The sequence below is a fragment of the Cherax quadricarinatus genome, chromosome 30 (assembly GCF_038502225.1).
Source record: "Cherax quadricarinatus isolate ZL_2023a chromosome 30, ASM3850222v1, whole genome shotgun sequence".
Lineage (NCBI taxonomy): Eukaryota > Metazoa > Arthropoda > Malacostraca > Decapoda > Parastacidae > Cherax > Cherax quadricarinatus.
Window position 1 is genome coordinate 34,761,662 of NC_091321.1, and position 20,109 is coordinate 34,781,770.

Consider the following 20,109-nt stretch of genomic DNA (forward strand, 5'->3'; position numbering starts at 1 on the left):
ATCTGAAGACGCCACAGCGCCCCATGCCATCACTCCCCTAGCACAAAGAAAAAGCTGACATAGTACTTTTGCTTCCTTGCCACTTCCTCGATGAAGTAAAGCAGAATGTTTGATTCTTGCTGTCTTAAGCATAGACAACAATGTCCACTATCTTTACTATGGTAATAAAGAGGGAGCAGGATTTTCCTTAATTGTCCTGCTAAAGTAAGAGATGTACTGTCTCTTATTAAACTACACTTTGCAACACTGCACTGCAAGGAGCAGCGGTCACTTGACCACGTCGCATACTCGTACGGCATCTGCGATCAATTACTCACTGTAGCAGTAAACAAGACGCTTGCCCCTTCTGAGAGGGCTGGGCCCCTCAGGGCTGAAAGGGCTGAAAGAGGCTGAAGGGGGCTGATAGCCCCTTCTGGGAGAAAATTTCTCCACACTGGGGGGCGACGGAGGTTCGCTGCAGGTGAACTATTCATCACTTAACATTAATTTGATTTTCTCACTCGCCACCACTGCTGCTTGTCTTTTCTGAACAGCTTTAGTCTGTGTGGTTTCTGGAGAATCACTAATTTTGTTTTCAACACTGTATAATTCTAACGGTACTAGTTTATTTATTGTCCGCTTATTCACTACACCTTTGCTCAAAACATCAACTGTCCTGATGATTCCATTTGCATCAGGATATATGGTCACAATTTTTCCAAGTGGCCATTGGGACCTCGGTCCATCATTGTCAATAATCACTATGTCACCCGGTCTTAAGGACTTATGATTTTCAGGAACACCAGCTCCATAGAAGTGTTCTCTCAATGAGGTGAGATAGTCTTCTCGCCAAATTTTCTCCCAACGTTCAATCACTTTATTAAGGTGTTTGAATTTACGTCTGAGTTGCTCAGGTTCGAAATAAGTAGGATCCTCTATGATTTCTTTATCATTCATGGGAGGAACAGGTTCGAGCCTTCTGCCATGGAGTAAATGAGATGGACTTAACACTTCTAAATTGTTCAGATCATCGGTAACATAAGTTAGAGGTCTGTTGTTGACTCTATTTTCTATTTCAGTCACAACTGTACGGAATTCTTCCAAGTCTATTCTCTGTCGATGAAGAGTCTTCCTTAAACAACGTTTTACAATGCAGATCATTCTTTCATAAAATCCGCCGTGCCATGGAGATTTAGGAGGAATGTATCTCCAACGACATCTGCGTTGATTCAGCATCTGTTGTACTTCTGGTTGATCAAAGATCTTGCTTATATAAGCAGCACCAGCAACAAAGTTCGTTGCATTATCTGAAATCATCAGTCTGGGACATGCCCTTCTGGCTGCAAACCTTCTGAATAATTTGATAAAGGTTTCAGCAGACATGTCAGTGGCTACTTCTAGATGTACTGCTCTAGTCGTAGCACAAGTGAACAAACTGATGTACACCTTGATGGGAACTTTGTCAACTGTTTTGGTTAAAATTATTGGTCCAGTGTAATCTACACCTGTCACCTCAAATGGAGTGATATGACAAACTCTTTCAGAGGGATATGGAGGTGGACCTGGATACTGACATACTCGCATATCGTTGTGACGACAAGTAGTACAGTCCTTTATTTGTTTTTTCACACTTTGTCGACCTTGAGGTATCCAGTAGGATTGTCGTATATGACAAAGTGTGTCAGCTACCCCACCATGTAACACGTTACTGTGGGCGTTTTGCACAATCAGTTTTGTCAGCCAATGATTCTTGGGGATCAATATTGGATGTATGGCTTCTTTAGGTAGTGAAGAATTATGGATTCTTCCTCGACATCTTATAATCTTTTCTGAGTCGAGATAAAGTCCTAAAGAATTAATCATGACAGGTTTCTTTGGGGATTTATCTTGTGTTTCTAGAAATTTATATTCTGTAGAGAAAACATCTTTCTGTATTAGTTTCACCCAGTATTTAATGGGTTCAAGACATTCATAATCAGGTTTTATTCCTTTAATGAATTTAAAGACAAGAGCTGTAACTCTTAAGAGTTTACCCAAAGATGAGTATTTAGATCCATCAATGACTATTTCTGTTGTGTCTGCAGTATTTACACAACTTATTTCTGCTGTGTTCAAGCAGACTGTTTCTTCTGGCATAATGTGAGCTTTTTGCTGAGGCCAGTTATTTTCATTAGAGAGCCAGTTCGGTCCGTGGAGCCATAATTTATTATCCACAAATTTCTTAAGTGGGACACCACGTGACAACATGTCAGCTGGATTCTCTTGGGTAGAGACGTGAAGAAAGAGATAATCTCTCTGCATCTCTTTTATTTCTGCTACTCTGTTCTGTACATAGACCAGCTTACTCTTACTAAGCTTACTCTTATTATTTCTTAACCACTGGAGAACTGCTTCATTATCACTCCAGATCACGGTTTTCTCAATAGTGAGATGATCAAGTACTTTGTTGAGATAGACAGCTAATTTTGTACCTACATAGAGTGCTGTCAGTTCCAATTGTGGTACTGTTCTGACCTTCAAGGGTGCTACCCTGGCCTTTGAAGTAATTAGTGTACTTCCTTCAGCATTACTCATGTAAGCTACAGCGCCATAACCTCTGGTTGACGCATCACAGAACACATGTAATGTGTAATTGTTTCCCTCTTGACCTATTTGTCTGGGAAATTTAATTTGATGAAGTTGTTTAAACTCCTTGGATATTTCATCCCATGCTTGACTCATTTCTAGAGGCAAGTTCTCATCCCATCCAATTTTGAGCTTCCATGCATCTTGCATAAGCATTTTACCCTTTATGGTAATTGGTGAGACGAGTCCTAGAGGATCAAAACATTGTGATACCTCTGACAGTAAACTACGTTTAGTGAGTGTACTGCATGATTTATTGTTTATCTTTTTGAGACTCAAAGTATCTTCCTGTGTGTTCCAATTAAGTCCCAGCATATTGTTGCAATCAGGAATTTCAGCTTCAGGGAAATCTTCTTTGATAAGTTCCCTTAATTGCTTTAAATTTGTATTCCACATCCTTAGAGGCATATTTGCTTCTTTCATCTCCTTGTTAGCTTCTCTGTATAAGGATTTCAAATCCTCCTCTTTATTCACAGTACCTTGAAGATTGTCCACATAGAAACTTTTCTTTAAGATTCCTTTGAAGGGACTTTCAGATTTCTTCAAATGTGTATTAGAGTAGCTTCTAGTAAGAATGGAGAGGATGTTGCACCAAATAATACTGATTTGAAACGATAAGTTTTCACAGGACTTTGAGGATCATGTGGATTTTCAGGCCACAAGAATCGAGTATAATCTCTATCTATTTCTTGTAGTCCTACTCTTAAGAAAGCTTTGGAAATATCAGCCGTGTAGGCATATGGGTTTGTGCGAAATTTCATAAGCACGTCTCCAAGCTTCTCAGTTAGTGAGGGTCCGGTCATCAGACAGTCATTAAGACTTGCTACATCTTTATTTGCACGTGCGCTGCAATTATATACAACACGTAGTGGAGTGGTTTCAGAATCCTTTCTGACTCCATGGTGCGGGAGATAATGAGCTTCTGTCTTCAACTTATCTTCGACTATTTCCTCAATGAATTTATTTTCCAACTGTTCTTGTATGATATTATCATAGACAGTCAGTAGCTCTGCATTCTTCCTGAGCTCATGTATTTGTGCTTTCATCTGTCCGAAAGCCATGCGATAATTGCTAGGTAAATGTGGTGGATTTAATTTCCATGGTAACCTAACCCAATACTGTCCATCTTTATATTTGACAGTGTCCAAATATTGGTTATAAGTCTGAGACTCTTGTGGGCTTGGTTTATTTACATCAATACCTATCGCATCTAAATCCCACAACTTATCAACTGGTTCATTCATTTCTTCCAGTAATGATAATTTTTGCTGTGGTACATGATCAGCGGTTATTCTCGTAACTAGTACATTTTCCACTGAATCAATATCAGCTTCTTTCCCACTTTGAGAGGAAATGGGACCACATATCATGTGGCCTCCTGCTGTTTTCAGCAAGTGAACATCATGTTTACTTACTATATTTTGCACAAAACTGTGATAATAATCACATCCAATGATTAAATCAATTGGACTAATAGTGTCCTTCTGTATGTCAGGACACGCTAACTTGACCTTAGCTGCTTTCAGTGCTGCAACTGTTTCTTTTAATCCTTGAATCTGCACAGACTTAGGCAAATCATCTACTACCACAGTTTCTACTGTCTTTTTTCCTGTTTCCTAGACCAACAGTGATTCTGGCTAGGTCATATGTCTGTTTACCAGAATTGTGGAAAAAACCAGCTATATATAACTGTATTTTGGCATAGGGTTATTTATTCTGCTACACTGATCTTCTTATGAAGGACCTTTGTGAGCCTTGATCAAATAATGTTAGCACATTGGTTTCGTGTAATTTATTAGATAACTCAACTCGAGCTATCGGGAGAGCAGTTGCTTTAAACTTATCTCTCACATTTAATGCTGTTGCTTGTTGACTTCCTGATTCTGTGGAAGTCTTCTGCTGTTCAGCGAAAGTATTTGGGCATAATGCTGTATGATGCATACCCTTGCATTTAAAACACTTCTTCAGTGAGCATTTACCTCCCTTGTGTTCACCTAAACACTTGATGCACCTTTTCAGCTGATGAACACGTTGTTTACGTGCCTCCATTGATGTGTATTGACTACAATACTGTGCCCAATGTGTTCCATCACAAAGTACACATTTTGGAGTACGTTTATGTATGACAGTTTGTTTACTGTTTGTTGTATTCACCACTTGATAAATGCCTATATGGGATTTCCCATTCTGTGGTTTAGTGGGAGTAGGCATACTCTCTTTATACTGAGTTGAAGGTTTATTATCCACTGGATTTGTGGATTCTTCATCTTGTCTCGTTGCTTGCATGCATGAAACTATTGTTTGTAAACCATTGCTAATTTCTTCACAAGTGAAATAGCGTTTATTGAACATAATATTTAATCGTTCAATAGTTTGTGGTGACAACTTATCTTGTACAATACCACTGATAAACCAATCACATTGCCTTAGGTCATATTTAGCACCTAGAGATCTGAGACTATTGTCTAATGTGATTCTAAATGCCTGTAAGTCTGAAAAACAATGTTTGGGTGGCTTCAAGCTTGATATTAAGACTGCATGTCTAACTCTGGCCTTGTCAGCATCAAAGTAATTGTCTGCTAAGACACGTAAGGCTATTTGATAATTACCTTTAACCACCGGAAATGACTTAATCAGTTCATAGGGTTCTCCCTTCACAAGACATTTAAGATAATTGAACTTAGCAATCTCATCTATGTCAGTTCGTGAATTTACTATGGATTGAAAACCACTAATGAATTCTTCATAATTATGACCTTGGAAAATAGGTAATGACAATGTAGGTAAGCTTGGTAATGGGACACTTGTTGTTGTTACAGGTGTAACAGGTGTTTGACCACTAGTTACAGTAGGTCTCTGTGACAGAGTTTTGCGGCAGATAGCCTGTACTCCTGTCCACCTTAATTGTTGATTACTAAATGTATCCAAAACATTTTTAATTTCATCCTCAGATGGGTCTGATTCAAGAAATTTATTTTCATAATGTGTATAGTCTGAATTAATTATTTCCAGACGTTGTGTAAATAATTCGAATTTGACCTCAAGATCATCAAAATCTATGTTTGTATCTTGAGTTAATCCTATACAGACTGAAATTAGATTTTCTAATTGTGTAATCTTAGTCTGTAAAGACTGAACCTGAGTTTTCAAACAAGCCATTTTAATGGTATACTGAAAATTCTAGCACCACACTTAGAGTGTTTAAAAAACACTGTACTGCTATAAACAGCTGAGTTTTTGTTATGCTTAAGTCAGCAATAATCGAGTCAGACACTACTGACCCACTAAGCTTAACCTCAGGGTCAATGACCATGAAGGGTACACAGTACATGTGGCTGGTGTTTATGGCTTGAGTTTGCTGTGTCAGCCTGACCACGATGATTAATCGTAAATAACGATGTTATACACTTCATTCACTATACACTATAAATGTCACTGTATAACTGTAAATCACACGTGAATATTACTTACACATATATAAATGTCACTGTTAATGTGTATTTGAAAGCTTACACTTTATATATAAAGTTCCTTTAATATAACAGGTATATCTATAAGAAACAAACTTTAACGCAATCTTGTCTCTTAATTTCTGTCTATAAACATTATAAACACTATGTGTATATACACTCAGACAAACCAAACATCAGTTGCGTTGTTGTTGTCTTAGTCAGCGATTTTCGAGATTGGAGCAGTGGATGCCGGGTGCTATCCCGTGTTTTCTTGTTGGGTGAGTCACCCAGCTCCCGTTTTCTTTGGGTGAATGCTGGGTGAGAGCCCATTTTCTTTTGGCTGCCCATTCTCTGTGATTGAGTCTGGAGGGACTCATTTATACTGATTTAAATTGTAAAACACTAGTTTTACAGATTTTTTCGAAGGATCTTGGCTCGTAGGTTATTTGTACACTGTAGTACAACATATTTGGACCACAGTGTGGCCTTTATCCGGCTCGAAGGACCAATATGTTGAGAAATGGCATTACCAGTTAAGTTTAAAGAGTTTGTACTTAACTTAGAAAGACAACTCATCGCCTGCACAGCCGCCCCTGCAGACGAGGTCTTGAGAAGCTGTCGAAGTCATCTCTCAACGGGCTGTAAAGATTTATAATTTGTAAGATTATAAATTACCCCTAGGGGGTGTTATGTCAGCATATTTCATTCACTGATGGCTGACAAACTTACTTGTGTGGACTCAAAAGTCCGCACCTAACTGCCGACTATAGGTTGATTACAAACTCCTTGTGACCCAAGAACTGCACAGTCCCCCATACTACAAGAAATTTGTGACCTACCTTGCTCTTGTAGCGTGAGCTATGGTGTTCTTCACACCTTCGACGGGTATCGGTGACTTGATAGAAGCTGAAGTGTCCTTGGATGTCCACGTCTTCCATAGTCTAGGAAAACGCACACTGGTACACTATGTTCCACAAGATTTGTCTTTATTATTCACAATCTTATCAGTAAAGAAGCTGATCACACTTCTCTTAAGTGATTATTGTGTTTTATGAGATACTTTGTTCACACTAACGCACAGATCGTTCTTTGTTGGTTATCCTGGCGTCAGTGTCACTCTCAGTAGAGTCAAAAGTAATCTGAAGATGCCACAGCACCCCATGCCGTCACTCCCCTAGCACAAAGAAAAAGCTGACCTAGTACTTTTGCTTCCTTGCCACTTCCTCGATGAAGCAAAGCAGAATGTTTGATTCTTGCTGTCTTAAGCATAGACAACAATGTCCACTATCTTTACTATGGTAATAAAGAGGGAGCAGGATTTTCCTTAACTGTCCTGCTAAAGTAAGAGATGTACTGTCTCTTATTAAACTACACTTTGCAACACTGCACTGCAAGGAGCAGTGGTCGCTTGACCACGTCGCATACTCGTACGGCATCTGCGATCAATTACTCACTGTAGAAGTAAACAAGACGCTTGCCCCTTCTGAGAGGGCTGGGCCCCTCAGGGCTGAAAGGGCTGAAAGGGGCTGAAGGGGGCTGATAGCCCCCTCCTGGAGAAAATTTCTCCACAAACATCATCAAAGTAATAGGCGAGGAAGACATTGCTGAGATAGTATATTTTCAGAGAATAGGGGTACTTGAAGGGGAGAAATTGGCTGGTCAAGCTGATTTTCAAGACACAAATGGTGCGGAAAACGATCCTGCAAGAGAAACCAAGGCTGAAGGAATTGTCAACATACAAGAGGGTGCTCCTAGACCGAGACAGATCAAGAACAGAATGACAGCATCTGAGGAGGAGAACAACACTCAAGGACCAGGTAATCAAGCTGAGGAAGGAAGGAGGGGAGATTACATGAAATGACTGAGAAGTATGTGAGGAGCTCAACATGAGATTCAAAGAAGTGTCCACAGGGTAGACAGTGTTGGACTCAATAAATACAACCGAGGAAGAAGTGAAGAGGCTGCCAAGCGAGTCTAGATACCTCAAAGGCGATGGGGCCGGAGAACATCTCTCCATGGGTCCTGAGAGAGGGAGCAGAGGCGCTTTGTGTACCTACAACAACAATCTTCAACACATCTATTGAAACTAGGCAACTACATGAGGTGAAGAAAACAAATGCAGTCCAAATTTTTAAGAAAAGGAGACAGACACGATGCATTAAACTACAGTCAGTGTCACTGGCATGTATAGTATGCAGAGTCATGGAAAAGATTATCAAGAGTAGAGTGGTGAAGCACCTATAAAGGAATGAGCTAATCAACGACAACCAGCACGGTTTCAGGGACGGTAAATCCTGTGTCACAAACCTACTGGAGTTCCATGACAGGTCGACAGCAGTAAGACAAGAGAGAGAGAGAGGGGCAGGTAGATTACATTTTCTTGGACAGTAAGAAGGCGTTTGACACAGTTCCACACAAGAGATTAGTGCACAAGCTGGAGGACCAGGCAGGGATAACTGGGAAGGCACTACAGTGGATCAGGGAATACTTGTCAGGGAGACAACAGTGAGTCATGGTACGTGGCAAGGTGTCAGAGTGGGAGACTGTGATGAGCGGCGTTCCACAGGGGTCAGTCCTAGGACCGGTGCTGTTCTAGGTATTTGTGAATTACATGACAGAAAGAATAGACTCAGAGGTGTCCCTGTTTGCAGATGATGTGAAGTTGATGAGAAGAATTCAAATGAACGAGGACCAGGCGTAACTACAAAGAGATCTGGACAGGCTGTAGGCCTGGCCCAGAAACTGGCTTCAGGAGTTCAACCCCACCTAGTGCAAAGTCATGAAGATTGGGGAGGGGCAAAGAAGACCACAAGAGGAGTAAAGTCTAGGGGGCCAGAAACTACAAACCTCACTCAAGGAAAAGGATCTTTGGGTTAATATAACACCGGGCACATCTCCTGAGGCGCATATTTACCAAATAACTGCTGCAGCATTCGGGCACCTTGCAAACCTAAGAACAGCATTCCGACATCTTAATAAGGAATCATTTAGGACCCTGTACACCGTGTACGTTAGTCCTATATTGGAGTATGCAGCACCAGTTTGGAACCCATACCTAGCCAACCATGTAAGGAAATTAGAGAAAGTGCAAAGGTTTGCAACAAGACTAGTCCTGTAGCTAATGGGCATGTCCTATGAGGAGAGGTTAAGGGAACTCGAGGATCAGGCAGGACTTCAAAGAAACCTGGAAAGGCTACAATCCTGGTCCAGCAACTGGCTCCTTGAATTTAACTCCTAGAAATGCAAAGTCATGAAGATCAGGGAAGCGCAAAGAAGACTGCAGGCAGAGTATAGTCTAGGTGGTCAAAGACTGCAAACCTCACTTAAAGAAAAAGATCATGGGGTGAGTATAATACCGAGCACATCTTCTGAAGCGCACATCAACCAGATAACTGCTGCAGCATGGGCGTCTGGCAAACCTAAGAATAGCATTCCGATACCTCAGTAAGGAATCGTTCAAAACTCTGTATACCATATACGTCAGACCGATGTTGGAGTATGCAGCACCAGTTTGGAATCCACACCTGGTCAAGCACGTCAAGAAATTATAGGAAGTGCAAAGGTTTGCAACAAGACTAGTCCCAGAGCTAAGGGAAATGTCCTAGAAAGAATGGTTAAGGGAAATCGGCCTGACGACACAGGAGAGCAGGAGACATGATAATGACATAAAATACTGCGAGGAATTGTCAAAGTGGACAGAGACAGGATGTTCCAGAGATGGGACACAGAAACAAGGGCTCAAAATTAGAAGCTGAATACTCAGATGAGTCAAAGGGATGGTAGGAAGTATTTCTTCAGTCACAGAGTTGTCAGGAATGGCATAGTATGGAAAGTGATGTAGTGGAGGCAGGAATCATACATAGGTTTAAGACGAAGTATGATAAAGCTCATGGAGCAGGGAGAGAAAGGACCTAGTAGCGATCAGTGAAGAGGAAGGGCCAGGAGTTATGAATGAACCCCTGCAACCACAAATAGGTTAGTACTAATAGGCGAGTACACACATATACACACTGACGACACTGGAGGACAGGAGGGTCAGGGGAGACATGATAACGACATATAAAATACTGCGTGGAATAGACAAGGTGGACAAAGACAGGATGTTCCAGGGAGGGGACACAGAAACAAGAGGCCACAATTGGAAGTTGAAGACACAAATGAGTCAGAGAGATATTAGGAAGTATTTCTTCAGTCATAGAGTTGTGATGCAGTGGAATAGCCTAGAAAATGACGTAGTGGAGGCAGGAACCATACACAGTTTTAAGACGAGGTTTGATAAAGCTCATGGAGCGGGGAGAGAGAGGGCCCAGTAGCAACCGGTGAAGAGGTGGGGCCAGGAGCTAAGACTCGACCCCTGCAACCACAAATAGGTGAGTACAAATAGGCGAGTACACACATATACACACACAGCTTGCACACGTCTCGTATATTAAATAAACATTGGTATGTGCACGCCAAGAGCTGCGCCTCAGCTGACATAAAACCTGTTTGTTGCGTGAAGGTTACCGATGATTTTATATTTATATTTTGTAACCAGCCATGTACTTCACAAAAATATACATTCACACATAACAGAAGATCACATAACAGAAGATCACGTAACAGATCACATAACAGGTCACGTAACAGAAGGTTACATAACAGGTCACGTAACGGAAAGGAATACTCTCATGTCAGACAGTAGTCACACAACATAGACCAAGTGTCTGTTAACAAGTGCCTTTGACAACGGTAAACTAACTCAACAGACAGAACACATAGAGGAAAAAATAATGGTCACACACAACAGACGGCAAATTTATACACCAGTCCCAGGCCCTTTTTTTTTTACTCACAATTTTTTATGAGTAAACTTGGTATGCATGTGAAGGTGACTAACATTAACTTTCGCCGCCTCTACGCTCACTATAATTGTCTTACCAAGTTTGTCAGCGGTGCAAAAAAACTCGACTACCTCACTGTCTGCACAGGTTGTTATGTTATTATTATTAATATTATCGTAACCATGGATGAGTGGTATTTAATCAATAACAACACTACGACTAGCCGAGGACTCGAACCCATGTCGTTTTGGACAAAAACGACATGGGTTTGAGTCCTCGGCTTGTCGCAGAGTTATATATATATATATATATATATATATATATATATATATATATATATATATATATATATATATATATATATATATATATATATATATATATATATATATATATATATATATACATTTGGCACATTTTGGTTATTAAATTTGCGGCATAATTTTATAGAACACATTGCAAAATTAACTTATCCCTTTTTGGTTTGCGGGAAGGGAAAACATCTAGAGCGTCGCCCGAGGGATATTTCCGTAACTCAAGCTGCCGCCTGGCTGTGCGAGACCACTGTCTCCATGGGGCTGGACGGGCTTCAAAGGATCGCTTCACCTTGCTCCTTTGCGGTAATGCGTTAGGTGATTTCAAGTGCAAGCGATGGTTATTTACCACTCTAAGAATCCTCATGCTTTGAAAAGTGTAGATAAAAACACCAGTAATTTGAAAAGTGTAGATAAAAACACCAGTAATTTGAAAAGTGTAGATAAAAACACCAGTAATTTGAAAAGTGTAGATAAAAACACCAGTAATTTGAAAAGTGTAGATAAAAACACCAGTAATTTGAAGGTCAGACCAGTCAGCATGGATGACAGAGGAAATATTTATTGTCTGGGTAAAATATCACTTTATTCCATAAGTCAAATTTTACCAGGCAAGGTTCTCATACTCATCCAGAAGCTTTGCTGGATGTAACCCCACATGTAAAAGTTGTATTTTTACCTCCAAATACAACATCTTTAATACAACCACTGAATCCGAGAGTTATTAAGACATTCAAGTGTAAGTACACAAGAAAAGTGATGAAAAAACTAGATGCATCAATGAACTCTGACTCCAACCTGGCAATACCAAGCTTCTGGAATAATGTATAATGTACTACGGGGTAAAAGAAGCCAGAGATCCATTACAGAATATATAAACACTCCAATACAATCACCGACTTAAGTACCGGAACCTCAACCATCCACTTCTGCCGACAACCAACAACCATCCACTTCAGCCCAGTAGGGCCACACCATGCATCTCCACTCACTTCACAATCACTAACATACTACACCAGCAACCACAGTTTGTTAAAGAATATTATTTCTGTTGCATTTGTAGTCTTAAACAACGAAAATAGTATCATTTTTATTTTTGTAAGATCTGGATGTCTAAAAAAAATGTTTTTTTTTTTATTTTGGAGGGGGGGGGGGGGGTGCGTTGAGTCCCAGGAACGTAACCCTATTTTTCCCCTAAGTTCATCAGTTTATATCACACTGATTCATCTAACACGGCATTTTCAGGAACATAACTACCGTGTAATATGAGGGTCTACTCTATTTCATTGTGTTAATTATTGAATTATTGTAAACTTATCTAAAGTATATTTAGTTGGATTAGGCTAAATTAAACTGCGCTTGTTATAATAAGGTTGGGTAAGATTTCTAAGAATCCTTCGGTACAAAATTATTAATTTTTACATTAACATAAATGAAAAATATATCTTTAAACGTATAAGAGAAAATTTTATTAAGGTCTTATTTTTATATGAGTTCCTGCTAATTGGTCAATTTTACCTGTTCGGCACGACATATATACCAAAGTAGCTGTAAACACATTAATTTTGGTTTTGGAAGTCCCATCATCAGTGCTATGATATCAAAGAGAATGTTACTACGTTTATAAACACTGGAAGGCACTTTGTGTTTTAAATGTATTTTATGATGTGAATGCTCGCTTTCTGTGTCACGGGAGTCATTTTTTGTGTCGTAGGTGCCATTTTCTGTGTTGTAGGTGCCATTTTCTGTGTTGTAGGTGTCATTTTCTGTGTTGTAGGTGCCATTTTCTGTGTTGTAGGTGCCATTTTCTGTGTTGTAGGTGCCATTTTCTATGTCGTAGGTGCCATTTTCTGTGTTGTAGGTGTCATTTTCTGTGTTGTAGGTGCCATTTTCTGTGTTGTGGGAACCATTTTCTGTGTTGTGGGAACCATTTTCTGTGTTGTGGGAACCATTTTCTGTGTTGTGGGAGCCGTTTTCTGTGTTGTGGGAGCCGTTCTACTGTATTGAGGAAGCTTGTTTTCTATGTTCTGAGGACCATTTTGTGTTGTGGGAGTCACTTTATGTTTTGTGTATTCTAGGTTTCTCTATTGTGGATGGCGTTCTCTCTCTCTTTTATGAGACTTGCAGGGACTAATGTATTCACACTACACGTTTGTAAATCCGTCAGTTAGCCTGACAGATAACGTTCGACCTTTCAAAACGAAGGTCTCATAAGAATTAATTTAAACCTCCCTGAGGTGTTTGTGCTCGACTTTTTTTTATATATATGGCGAATTTATTGATACGTTCCTAGCAGTAAGTAGGTACGTGAGTGCTAGTCTCCTTACATCTGCTGTCACTGTTTACCTAGAAGTAGGTACCTAAGCGCTAGTCACATTACATCTGCTGTTCATGTTCACCTAACAGTAAGTAGGTACTTGGGTGCTCGTCGACTGGTGTGAGTGACATCCTGGGGAGAAAATTGAAGAACAACAATGCAAATAAAACAGACATTCCTCGCTGACGCACTGACTCAGGTTATCCTAGATGGCTAACACTCCCTACCCAGGGTTATCCTCGCAGGTTAACCCTCTCTATCCCGAATTATCCTGGGTGTATAACCCTGGAATATTCTGGGTGGAAAACTCTCCAATCCCTGGGTTATCCTGCATCGATAGCCCTCAATACCTGAGTTTTCCTGGATGAATAACCCACCGTACACTGGGTAATCCAGAGTGGATAACTCTCCCTACCACGGGTTAAAAGTCCCAACAAAATATTTTTCTCTCTCTTACCTTCGTAAGGACGTGGGACCTCGACCCTGCCAGGCCACGTGGGACCTCGACCCTGCCAGGCCACGTGGGACCTCGATCCTGCCAGGCCACGTGGGACCTCGATCCTGCCAGGCCACGTGGGACCTCGATCCTGCCAGGCCACGTGGGACCTCGACCCTGCCAGGCCACGTGGGACCTCGATCCTGCCAGGCCACGTGGGACCTCGATCCTGCCAGGCCACGTGGGACCTCGATCCTGCCAGACCACGTGGGACCTCGACCTTGCAAGGTCACGTGGAACCTCGACGCTCCCAGGTCACGTGGAACCTCGACCCTCCCAGGTCACGTGGGACCTCGACTCTCCCAGGTCACGTGGAGCCAAGACCCCCCCGGTCACGTGGGACCTCGACCCTCCCAGGCCACGTGGAACCTCGATCCTCCCATTTCACGTGGAACCTCGACCCTCCTAGGTCACGAGGGAGCTCGACCCTCCCAGGTCACGTGGAACCTTGACCCTGCCAGATCACGGGGAACCTCGACCCTCCCAGGTCACGTGGAACCTCGGCCCTCCGAGGTCACGTGGAACCTCGACCCTGCCAGGTCACGTGGAACCTCGACCCTCCCAGGTCACATGGGACCTCGACCCTCCCAGGTCATGGGGGACCTCGACCCTCCCAGGTCACATGGGACCTCGACCCTCCCAGGTCACGTGGGACCTCGACCCTCCCAGGTCACGTGGAACCTCGACCCTCCCAGGTCACGTGGGACCTCGACCCTCCCAGGTCACGTGGGACCTCGACCCTCTCAGGTCACGTGGGACCTCGACCCTCCCAGATCATGTGGGACCTCGAACCTCCCAGATCACGTGGGACCTCGAACCTCCCAGATCACGTGGGACCTCGACCCTCCCAGGTCACGTGGGACCTCGATCCTCCCAGGTCACGTGGGACTTCGACCCTTCCAGATCACGTAATGGTTGATACTTTTATTGTCTGACCTCCATTATCACTTGTCCTACCATCACTACTAGCACTACCACCTGCTCTACTAGCACTACCACCCTCGCTACCACCTGTTCTACTAGCACTACCACCCTCGCTACCACCTGTTCTACTAGCACTACCACCCTCGCTACCACCTGTTCTACCATCACTACCACCCTCGCTACCACCTGTTCTACTAGCACTACCACCCTCGCTACCACCTGTTCTACTAGCACTACCACCCTCGCTACCACCTGTTCTACCACCACTACCACCCTCGCTACCACCTGTTCTACCACCACTACCACCCTCACTACCACCTGTTCTACCATCACTACCACCCTCACTACCACCTGTTCTACCATCACTACCACCCTCACTACCACCTGTTCTACTAGCACTACCACCCTCACTACCACCTGTTCTACAATCACTACCACCCTCGCTAACACCTGTTCTACTAGCACTACCACCCTCACTACCACCTGTTCTACCACCACTACCACCCTCGCTACCACCTGTTCTACCACCACTACCACCCTCACTACCACCTGTTCTACCATCACTACCACCCTCACTACCACCTGTTATACCATCACTACCACCCTCATTACCACCTGTTCTACCATCACTACCACCCTCGCTACCACCTGTTCTACCACCACTACCACCCTCACTACCACCTGTTCTACCATCACTACCACCCTCACTACCACCTGTTCTACCATCACTACCACCCTCATTACCACCTGTTCTACCATCACTACCACCCTCGCTACCACCTGTTCTACCACCACTACCACCCTCACTACCACCTGTTCTACCATCACTACCACCCTCGCTACCACCTGTTCTACCACCACTACCACCCTCACTACCACCTGTTCTACCATCACTACCACCCTCGCTACCACCTGTTCTACCACCACTACCACCCTCACTACCACCTGTTCTACCATCACTACCACCCTCGCTACCACCTGTTCTACCATCACTACCACCCTCACTACCACCTGTTCTACCATCACTACCACCCTCGCTAACACCTGTTCTACTAGCACTACCACCCTCGCTAACACCTGTTCTACCACCACTACCACCCTCGCTACCACCTGTTCTACTAGCACTACCACCCTCGCTACCACCTGTTCTACCACCACTACCACCCTCACTACCACCTGTTCTACCATCACTACCACCCTCGCTACCACCAGTTCCTCCAGCACTACCACCCTCACTACCACCTGTTCTACCATCACTACCACCCTCGCTACCACCTGTTCTACCACCACTACCACCCTCACTACCACCTGTTCTACCATCACTACCACCCTCGCTACCACCTGTTCTACCATCACTACCACCCTCACTACCACCTGTTCTACCATCACTACCACCCTCGCTAACACCTGTTCTACTAGCACTACCACCCTCACTACCACCTGTTCTACCACCACTACCACCCTCGCTACCACCTGTTCTACTAGCACTACCACCCTCGCTACCACCTGTTCTACCACCACCACCAGTTGTTCTACCTACACTACCACCACCACTACCACCATCACCACTTGTTCTACCTGCACTACTACCACCACCATCAATATCATTTATTCTACCTGCACTACCACCACCATCACCACCACCACCACAACCACTTGTTCTACCTGCTGTACCACCACCCCTACAACCACCACCAACACCGCCACCACTACCACTTATCCTACCTGCCCTTCCATCACCACCTCCACTACCACTTGTCCTACCTGCACTACCACCACCACCACTTGTTCTACCTGCACTACCACCACCACCACCACTTGTTCTACCTGCACTACCTCCACCACCTGTTCTACCTGCACTACCAACACCATCACCACCACTACCACCACCACCACCACCACCACCACCACCACCACCACCACCACCACCACCTATTCTATCCACATTACCACCATCACCACATGTTCTTCCTGTCACTACCACCACCACCTGTTCTACCACCACCACCACCGCCACCGCCACCACCACCACCACCACCACCACCACCACCACCACCACCACCACCTGTAGGTATCTTTATTTCGAAACGTTTCGCCTACAGTAGGCTTCTTCAGTCGAGTACAGAAAAGTTGATAGAAAAGACGTGAAGACGATGTAATCAGTCCATCACCCTTGAAGTTTTGAGGTGGTCAGTCCCTCAGTCTGGAGAAGAGTATTGTTCCATAGTCTGAAACAATATGGAGTTGAAGTGACAGGATGGAGCCTTATATACCACCAGGAGGTGAGATGTAGGCCACTAGTAGAGGTAAGAATGTAGTCGTTGGTAGGTCAGGTCCCTCTCAAATCCTGCCATTCTCACTAGTAGAAGTTGTTTTCTGTTCTGTACCAAGATGCCATTGTATGGAACAATACTCTTCTCCAGACTGAGGGACTGACCACCTCAAAACTTCAAGGGTGATGGACTGATTACATCGTCTTCACGTCTTTTCTATCAACTTTTCTGTACTCGACTGAAGAAGCCTACTGTGTAGGCGAAACGTTTCGAAATAAAGATACCTAACTGTTGCGTATGTGTCTTACCCAACAACCTGTCGGTATTTTATACCATTTTAGTATACACCTATTTTACCTACACTACCGCCACCTGTTCTACCTGCACTACCACCACAGCTACCACCACCTGTCCTTGCTTTACCAGCGCTCCCACCACCACCTGCACTACTCACGTACGCCACCACCACACTGCTGTATTAAACACCACCACCTTGACCCCACTACTACAACTACTTTCATCCCTCACCTACGCCAGGGAGCAGCGCCAAGGTCAACCACTGCACCAGCAGCGCCAAGGTCAACCACTGCACCAGCTGACTTTCCATAATTCACATCGCAATATGTTACACTAGAAATATGCTCGCTAGTCATTAATGCCTTCTGATATCTTGGCGTCTGAAGGGAAGTGTCTGACACAGTAGAAACACCACCACTAGTGTCTGACACAGTAGGAACACCACCACTAGTGTCTGACACAGTAGGAACACCACTAGTGTCTGACACAGTAGGAACACCACCACTAGTGTCTGACACAGTAGGAACACCACCACTAGTGTCTGACACAGTAGGAACACCACCACTAGTGTCTGACACAGTAGGAACACCACCACTAGTGTCTGACACAGTAGGAACACCACCACTAGTGTCTGACACAGTAGGAACACCACCACTAGTGTCTGACACAGTAGGAACACCACCACTAGTGTCTGACACAGTAGGAACACCACCACTAGTGTCTGACACAGTAGGAACACCACCACAGTGTCTGACACAGTAGGAACACCACCACTAGTGTCTGACACAGTAGGAACACCACCACTAGTGTCTGACACAATAAGAACACCACCACTAGTGTCTGACACAGTAGGAACACCACCACTAGTGTCTGACACAGTAGGAACACCACCACTTGTGTCTGACATCACGGGAACACCATTAGTAGTGTCTGACACTACGGGAGCACCCCCAGTAGTGTCTGACACTACGGGAACACCACTAGTGATGTTTGGCATCACGGGAACACCACTAGTAGTGTCTGACACTACGGGAACATCACCAGTAGTGTCTGACACTACGGGAACACCACCAGTGATGTCTGACATCACGGGAACACCACCATTAGTGTTTCATACACTACGGGAACACCACCAGTAGTGTCTGACATCATGGGAACATCACCAGTGATGTTTGACACTACGGAAACACCACCAGTAGTGTCTGACACCACGGGAACACCACCAGTAGTGTCTGACATCACAGGAACACCACCAGTGATGTCTGGCACCACGGGAACACCACCAGTGGTGCCTGGCACCTCAGAAACACCACCAATGGTGCCTGACACCCCAGGGACACCTAATGTGTCTGACAACACTGGACTACTCACTGGTGACCGCACCACTGGGCTAGGCTGGCAGGAATGGCTTCTTGACCAGGCTGGAAGACTTTATTAAGTACACTAACTGACCTTGTGAGAGGGATGGGCTAAGGGAGGAGCAGGAAGAAGATACGGGAAGGAAGAATAGAAGAGGAGCAGGAGAAACAGCAGTAGTAGTAGTGGTAGCAGTAGCAGTAGTAGTAGTAGTAGTAGTAGTAGTAGTAGTAGTAGTAGTAGTAGTAGTAGTAGTAGTAGTAGTAGTAGTAGTACATGCCCGCACTAAGGGGGCTGTATAGCGCATTGCTGGATCTTTGTTCTAGATTTGACATACATAAGCGCCAGTAGCTCCACGCCAACCCACGAGTAATGGTCTTGCTGAACGTACAGATCGTAAAATCCTAGAGGTGCTCAGAGTAACCATCAATCCGAGGTGTACCATATGGGACGAGGTCATTCCAGATGTGCAGAGTACTCTAAGATGTCCGCACAACACCTAAATTGGAGACACACCTCACTTTGCATTATATGGCTATGACAAATGTTAGCAGTATGAAATTCTATTTGCTTCGCCTCAGTCTGTAAATGACAGTGACAGTGTCAGCAACAGTAAGATGTGGACTGTGTAGCTTGTTTTTGAAAGTACGAAAAATCTGAACATAGCGACAGATAAGTTTACATCTAATCGTATTGCTATTGTTAAGGGGAGTAAGGTTGAACCAGGTTGCAAAGTAATGTTGCAAAACACTACGCAGATCCCTGGTATGCATAACTAGTGTCCTCAGACAGCTCCACGGCAACAAGTTCCAGATAAGACAGATTACCACGGGAGCGATTAAAGAAGCTCACCTTGACCACTTGAAGGACACTGACAGTGTTAGAGCTGAGACTGAGCTGGAGGAGCGTGCGTTGCAGCAGTGCAACCAGACTGACACTAACTGAGGCTGAGCTGGAAGAACGTGCGTTGCAAAAGTGCAACCAGACTGACACTATCGACAACTCATCAGCTTTTCTTACCTCTGCTAATATGACCAATAACGCTCCTGTTCACTCACATACCTATGTTCAGCGACCGAGGACAGCAATACATTTCATTGACACTGACACACCTGCTGATTTATCAGACTGCTTTGCTGACTTCACTGTCTTCTTGCTGAAAAGGGCATAAATGTTCATACGTTTTATAGTTTTATAGGTAAAGTGTATGAGGGTAACCATAGTAATGACATAATACTTTCCTTGAAAGTAAA